The sequence below is a fragment of the Octopus bimaculoides genome, chromosome 14 (genome assembly GCF_001194135.2).
Source record: "Octopus bimaculoides isolate UCB-OBI-ISO-001 chromosome 14, ASM119413v2, whole genome shotgun sequence".
Taxonomy (NCBI): Eukaryota; Metazoa; Mollusca; class Cephalopoda; order Octopoda; family Octopodidae; genus Octopus; species Octopus bimaculoides.
The window spans coordinates 42236483-42243632 of NC_068994.1; the positions used below are offsets into that span (position 1 = coordinate 42236483).

A 7150-nucleotide genomic window follows, 5' to 3' on the forward strand; every position below is an offset into this window, starting at 1 on the left:
TATATGTATGTATATATATATATATATATATATATACGTGTGTGTGTGTGTGTGTATATATATATATATATATATATATATATATCATCATCATCATCATTTAATGTCTGCTTTCCATGCTGGCATAGGTCGGATGCTTTTATTGTGAACTGACAAGCTGGGAGGCTGCACAAGGCTCCAGTCTGATTTGTCTTGGTTTCTACTGCTGGATGCTCTTCCTAACACCAACCACTCCAAGAGTGTAGTGGGTGCTTTTATGTGCCACTGGCATGGGAGTCAATCAGACAGTATTGGCATCAGCCATACTTGAATGGTGATTTTTACATGCTACCAGCACAGGTGCCAGTCAGTTGTCATGCACACACTCCTACACACACACACACACACATATATATGCATGTATGTAAGTGTGGTGTGTGTGTATATGTGTTTGCATGCATATATGCATACGTATGTCCATATATAAATGTAGATAGATAGATAGATAGATAGATAGATAGATAGATATACAAACACACATTTTAATTGCACTAGACTTCAAAAACAGAGAGCTATAGGATATACTGTACACAGGAAATGTAAACATGACATCTCCATTGTTTTCCCTGGTAGTTTCATACAAAAACACAGAAATGTCATTAGTCACACACACACACATGTGCAAGTGCATGCAGAATATTCCTACTTAAATTAAACAAAGCAATTTCATTTCTTCAAAAATAGCCACAAACGATGTTCAATAGCAAGTAAATATACTTCTAAATGCATATTACTTCACTTTTAAACTATTTGTCTTTATTTATTGTTCTGTCAAATCAGTTTGTATAACATTTGCATATTCAAATTTCTTCTGCATTAATTATTACTTGAACAATTTTACAGTCACAATTGCTGCTTAATGGCATATTGTTAATCTTGAGAGTTAAATAGAGGTCATATTTCTCCCTCGTTAAATGATACCATCAAGTTGTCATTGTCTACTTGACTAGTTGTGAGTGTGTGGTATGAAGCTTCCTTCCCAACCACATGGGTCTAGGTTCAATCCTATGGCATGGGACCTTGGGTAAATGTTCTCTGCTCATCTAAAGCCTTGTGGGGGATTTGGTAGATGGAAACTGAAAGAAGTTTGTTGTATATGTGTGTGTGTGTGTGTTGTCCTCCCCACCACTTGACTGTACATATACACACACACACACACACACACACACACACACACATGTTTACATCTTTTATCTTTTACTTGTTTCAGTCATTTGCATGTGGCCATGCTGGGGCACTGCCTTGAAGGCTTTTAGTCAAACAAATTAACTGCAGGACCTATATTTTTAACCTTAGTACTTCTCTCAGTCACTTTTGCTGAACCACTAAGTTACAGGGACATAAACAAACCAACACCAATTGTCAAGTGCCGGTGGGGGACAAAGACACATGCATAGGTATATACATATATATATAAATGACATGCTTCTTTCAGTTTCCTTCTACAAAATCCACTCACAAAATTTTGGTTGGCCTGAACCTATAGTAGGAGATACCTTCCCAAAGTGTCATACAGTGGGACTGAACCTGGAAACATGTGGTAGAGAAACAAGCTTCTTACCACACAGCTACCATATATCATATAAATATATATATATGTGTGTGTGTGTTGTGTGTGTGCATACGTGTACATATGTATGTATATGTATGCATATATGTATATATATGTATGTACATATGTGTGTATATGTATACATATATGTATATATATGTGTATGTATACATATATATATATATATATATATATATATATATTTACATATATATGTGTGTGTGTGTTGTGTGTGTGTGTGCATGCACAAGTGAGTGAACAACCACTAATAACAGTTTGACTGTTGTGGCTGTGTGAGACACATCCAATCCATGAGGTCTAAAGAGAGGAGAGTGCATGTGTGTTTGTGCGTGTACATTTATGTATTTATATATACCTATATATATATATATATATTCATACATACATGTATGTATGTATACGTTCAGATTTGAATGTTTTGCTTTTTCTCATGAATATACTTGTATATCTGGACATTCTCATATATACTTAAATGATAGACTTCTGGAAAGTTTTACAGACTTTCACGTATATCTTCATCATCTCTCATCCAATATTTCATGCTGGTATCAGACTGTCAGTTTTTAACAGGGATCACTATCCACCTAGACATACCCTTTTAGTTTAGCATGTTTTCTTAGTGGCTGGATGCCCTTTTTTATTACTGACCACTATACTGAGGGTATGTTTGTGATTTATTATTGCACCACCGCCAGAATGCTTACCATGTTCTTCCACATGATTCCTTTCTCTTCGACATTGACCAACTGTTTCACAGAATGATGCCCCAAAATGTATTTTATCACAAAGTCAGATTTGACGAATTCCTTTTGCCTCTGTTAAGATTAAAGTGTCATCTTTACCCTACGTTGTCTCTATTTGTTTGTTCATTAGCAGCAAAGTGTTGTTTTGTCTTTGGCACATAGAAGAGGGAGCAATTAACGAGAACCAGTGGAAGAGAGTAAGAGTGGAGAGAAAATAAAAGAAGAGAGAAATAGAAAGAGAGAGAGAGAAAGGGGGAGATGGGCAGCTAGCAGATAATTATAATTGTTGGTAACAGTTTGATTAGAAACTGTGTAAGTGATGGGATAGAAAGGAAACAAAGTGACAGAAGAGGGAATATTTGAAGTGTAATAGTGCTATGAGAGAGAGAAAGTGAGAGAGTGTATGCCAAAAAGATGAATAGAGAGAGAGAGGGAGATAGGGTGTATGCCAAAAGAGAGAGAGAGAGAGGGTGATAGTTGTCAACATTGAGTAATACAGAAGGGAATAATGCAAACAAGAGAAATGAATGTAGGCTGGTGCTGGTAACTCAGTAAGAGTGATAGGTGTCACTATGCAATGTTGATGGGAGGCAGACAGCTGTGGGCATCCTTTCACAAGCAATAAAACCTTTAGTCAGTGGCAAAAATAGTCTTTGGTCACTTGGCTCTTCTTTTTTTACTGCATATTTAACTATGGGTACCAAGAGAGTGGATTCTCTGTCACACATGCATACAAGATACAAGCAATGTGCCACAATAGTCCTATGATGTACAGATGTCTCAAATGAGTCAGCTATCATCTGACAAAATAACGCACACTTCATTCCAATATATTCCTACACAAATATATATATATGTGTGTGTTTGTCTGTCTCTCCCTCTCCACTCACACACACACACAAAAGTACATGGGTTTGTGGAATGTTCAATCACCCGCACACTAATTCAATGAGCAGGTAATTCAGTTGATTGAACGACTGAATCCTCGTTGTTGAAACCAACTGGAAACCATCTACACACACACACACACACACATGCATATCCACACACCCACATATACATACATATATATATATATATATATATATATATATATATATATATATATATATATATATATAGATAAATAGATAGATATGTATGTACATATATATATATATATGTAGTGTATATGTATGTATATACATATACACATATGCATATAAATGCATGTGTATGCATATATATATGTACATATCTATGCATATATACATACACACACACATGTATATATATAAAATATATATATATTTATATACGTACTTATATATGTGAATGTATACTCATACACATGCTTACATAGATTTCTTTTGTTTTTTTTGCCTCCCATTCTGGGCACACACTAAATTTTTAATTCATGATTCCCAAAAGCAATGAATGTGATGAAGTCATCTCAATGTTGAACTTCAAGAACTGTTTATACTTCTATGTTTTTCACTGGAATTTAATTTCACTCCAGATTCATTGTTTACTTTTGGCATCACGCTGCATTACATTTATCATAATTTTACCATTATTCCTACTTGCTCACTGATCCATTCTTCTATACAGCAATTTCTAAATTCAAATAACTATTATATATAAATATATTTTTTTTCTTTAATCACTTACACTATTTTTCATTTTTAATGCTTTTAATGTTTCTTTTCTTACTCTTTTTTTAGTATTTATTTTATTCTTAACATATTGTCTATCATATAATTCCATACAATATACCAGCCTGCCCTTTACTATCTAATTTTACACAAATATAATTTTTCATTTCTTTTGCTTGTCTTACAAGATGTTTTTGCATTGTGTATTGAATAAAACATACTTATTATGCTCGACCAATTGAATTAAGAATAATAATTTCAGTTGCAGAATAAAAAGTTTCTGAAATATTCTATAATATTCTAAAAATTTATATCATTTCCACAGTGAGGGAATTGTTAAGAGTGTATTCATATTTTAAAATTCCTATATCTTCTTCATATCTATAACTATCACTCACAAGTGAGTATGACCTGGTGGTATGCACCATGCTTTCACTACTTGTTTTAGGTGTCTATGTAGTCACAAGCAGACATAGATGCACTCCTGGCCCTTCCAGTAAAACTGTGAGGATGTGACAAATGCAGAAAAGGAGAGAGGGGGAGAGATAGAGATGCACTTACGACTGGCTGGTACTCATTTACAGCTGATTAGACTGGAATAACATGAAATGAGTTGCCTTGCTCTAGGACATAACATGCCATCTAGTCCAAGAATTGAATGAGAGAGAGAGAGAGAGAGAGAGAGAGAGAGAGAGAGAGAGAGAGGGCGTATGCTGAAAGTGATGGAAGAAAGCAAGACAGAGCATGATAGGTATCAACATTGAGTAATGCAGGAGGGAATAGTGCAAACATGAAATGAGTTGCCTTGCTCTAACATGCTGTCTGCTCCAGGAATCGAATGCATGACTTTATGAACTTGGCCTCAACACTCTAACCACTCACCAGAAATGCAAAATATTAGATTCAACACAGAGAAAATTAGATTTAATGATATTCATTCTTTTGTTTGTAAGCAGGCTCTTGAGACTTAAATCAAACAAATTGCCCTTCATTAGAAATAGATAGAAGTGAGGTAAATTTGCCATAAGCTTGTGTCTGTTCATAATTTGCTTTACCCAAACAAAACTTCTCTCATCTGCCTGCATAGCTCAGTTGGTAGAGCATCAGACTTTTAATCTGAGGGTCGCGGGTTCGAGTCCCTCTGCGGGTGTACAATTATTTGAGGTGCAGGAGTGACTGTGTGGTAAGTAGCTTGCTTACCAACCACATGGTTCTGGGTTCAGTCTCACTGTGTGGCACCTTGGGCAAGTGTCTTCTACTATAGCCTCAGGCCAACAAAAGCCTTGTGAGTGGATTTGGTAGACGGAAACTGAAAGAAGCCTGTCATATATATGTATATATATGTGTGTGTGTGTGTTTGTGTGTCTGTGTTTGTCCCTCCAACACCACTTGACGACCGATGCTGGTGTGTTTACATACCCATAACTTAGCGGTTTGGCAAAAGACACTGATAGAATAAGTACTAGGTTTACAAAGGATAAGTCCTGGGATCGATTTGCTCGAGTAAAGGTGGCGCTCCAGTTACAGAGAATGTTACATTCCAATTAATTAGAAATAGAATTAGACTTGATGAGATGCAATTTGTTTTTGTGCTGAGAAGAAGTACTACTGATGCTTTTTTGTTAATGAGACAGCAGCATGAAAGGTATGTAGCATTTGTTGACTTGGAGAAAGCCTTTGACAGAGACCTCGCTTCATGATCTGATGGCATCTAAAAAAGCTAGTGGTAGATGAATGGCTTGTGGAAACCTTACAAACCATATACAAGGATATTGTCAGGAAGGAGTTAGCCATAATTATAGCAATGAATTTAGTGTACATGTAGGATTCACCAAGGTTCACTTCTCAGTCCCCTCTTTTTCATCATTGTCCTCCAGACTTCAACAGAGAAATTTAAGGCAAACTGTCCATGGGAAAATGATGTCATTTTCATAGTGGACTCTATGAATTAGAAAAGAAATTCTGAGTCTGGAAATAAAATCTGAAATCAAAGGACTTTAAAGTTAACTTAGCAAAGACCCAAGTTCTAGTTAGAAGGAAAACAGTCAGGATTCAACTCGTCTCAGGTAAATAGGCCTGCTTGAAAGATATAGGCCAGAATTCCTTTTGGCATACCCAGTGCAAACTCTGGACATGCAAGAGATGCAGTGGAATTACAGGAAGGTTAATGGAAAAAGAAGTGTTTTTATGTCGAAGATGTACAGGAACCAAAGTTTACTTGTTATCTTTTTAGGGTCAACAAAATACTCCAACGCAGTACTTGTGCAGATCTCTCCCCCCCCCCCCCTTAGTTGTCACATCCTGGATGTTTTACTAGGTTGAAGATAGACAGTTCAAGGAAGTGCCTGTATTTGTTTTTGACAATATGGGCACCTAAAACTATAAGTAAAATGCTTGCTACATTCTGATATCAAATCATTCTTGACTGAAAAGCCACAGCCATAAATTCCTGCTTTCTTCTTTTCATCATAGATACTCCTAAAAAATGGATAGAATGGTCACAGGGCTAATGTTATTAATCACAAATCTGCTCAATCAGAGTGAATGTGGAACTAAAAACTACAACAACAGTGACAACAACAAAATTGATTAGCTATATAACTAGGAATTAAAATAGAGTTAGAAGGTTGAGTTATTTGGTGCTGACCTTTGATCTAGAGTAATATGTGTGTATGCGTGTGTGTATGTGTGTGTTGTTGTTGATGTTGTTGTTGTTATGCAGCAGTTCTAACTTGCTGCAGTTGTTTAAAAAGAACATCAATAACATTAGTTGCACTAGTCTTAGATGTCCTGTGAAGACCGTGGCCACAGACACCTCCCTCCAGACCAGGCCTGACTATCAAAAAAAAAAAATCTTTTCTTTTAAATTATGAATATATCACACAATCTTGTTTATTCTCTCTGTGATTCTAATGTTTTGTGAATATTTAAGAAATGATTATAATATATAAAAAAAGTAATAATAATAAAACTAAACTACCACCATACCAATTACTGCATATTGTTCACAACATAATTTTTTTATGGTAGGCTATAAATGTATGTGTGTATGCGCATGCATGTATGTGTGTGTGTGTGTGCATGTGAATGAGTACATACATACATTCATAAATACATATATACATGCATACATATATAATTATATATATATATATATATAT

The 7150-nt window shown here is 35.4% G+C and overlaps 1 protein-coding gene and 1 non-coding gene across 3 annotated transcripts in view; one reads left to right on the forward strand and one right to left on the reverse strand.

Moving 5' to 3' along the window:
• The window catches only part of LOC106880364 (protocadherin beta-15), a 94879-nt gene that overhangs the window by 51813 nt on the left and 35916 nt on the right, over positions 1-7150 (reverse strand). The gene's annotated exons all lie outside the window — the stretch shown is intronic.
• Positions 5067-5139, forward strand: Trnak-uuu (transfer RNA lysine (anticodon UUU)). Its single transcript has one exon. It is a non-coding gene; the product is annotated as a tRNA-Lys (tRNA).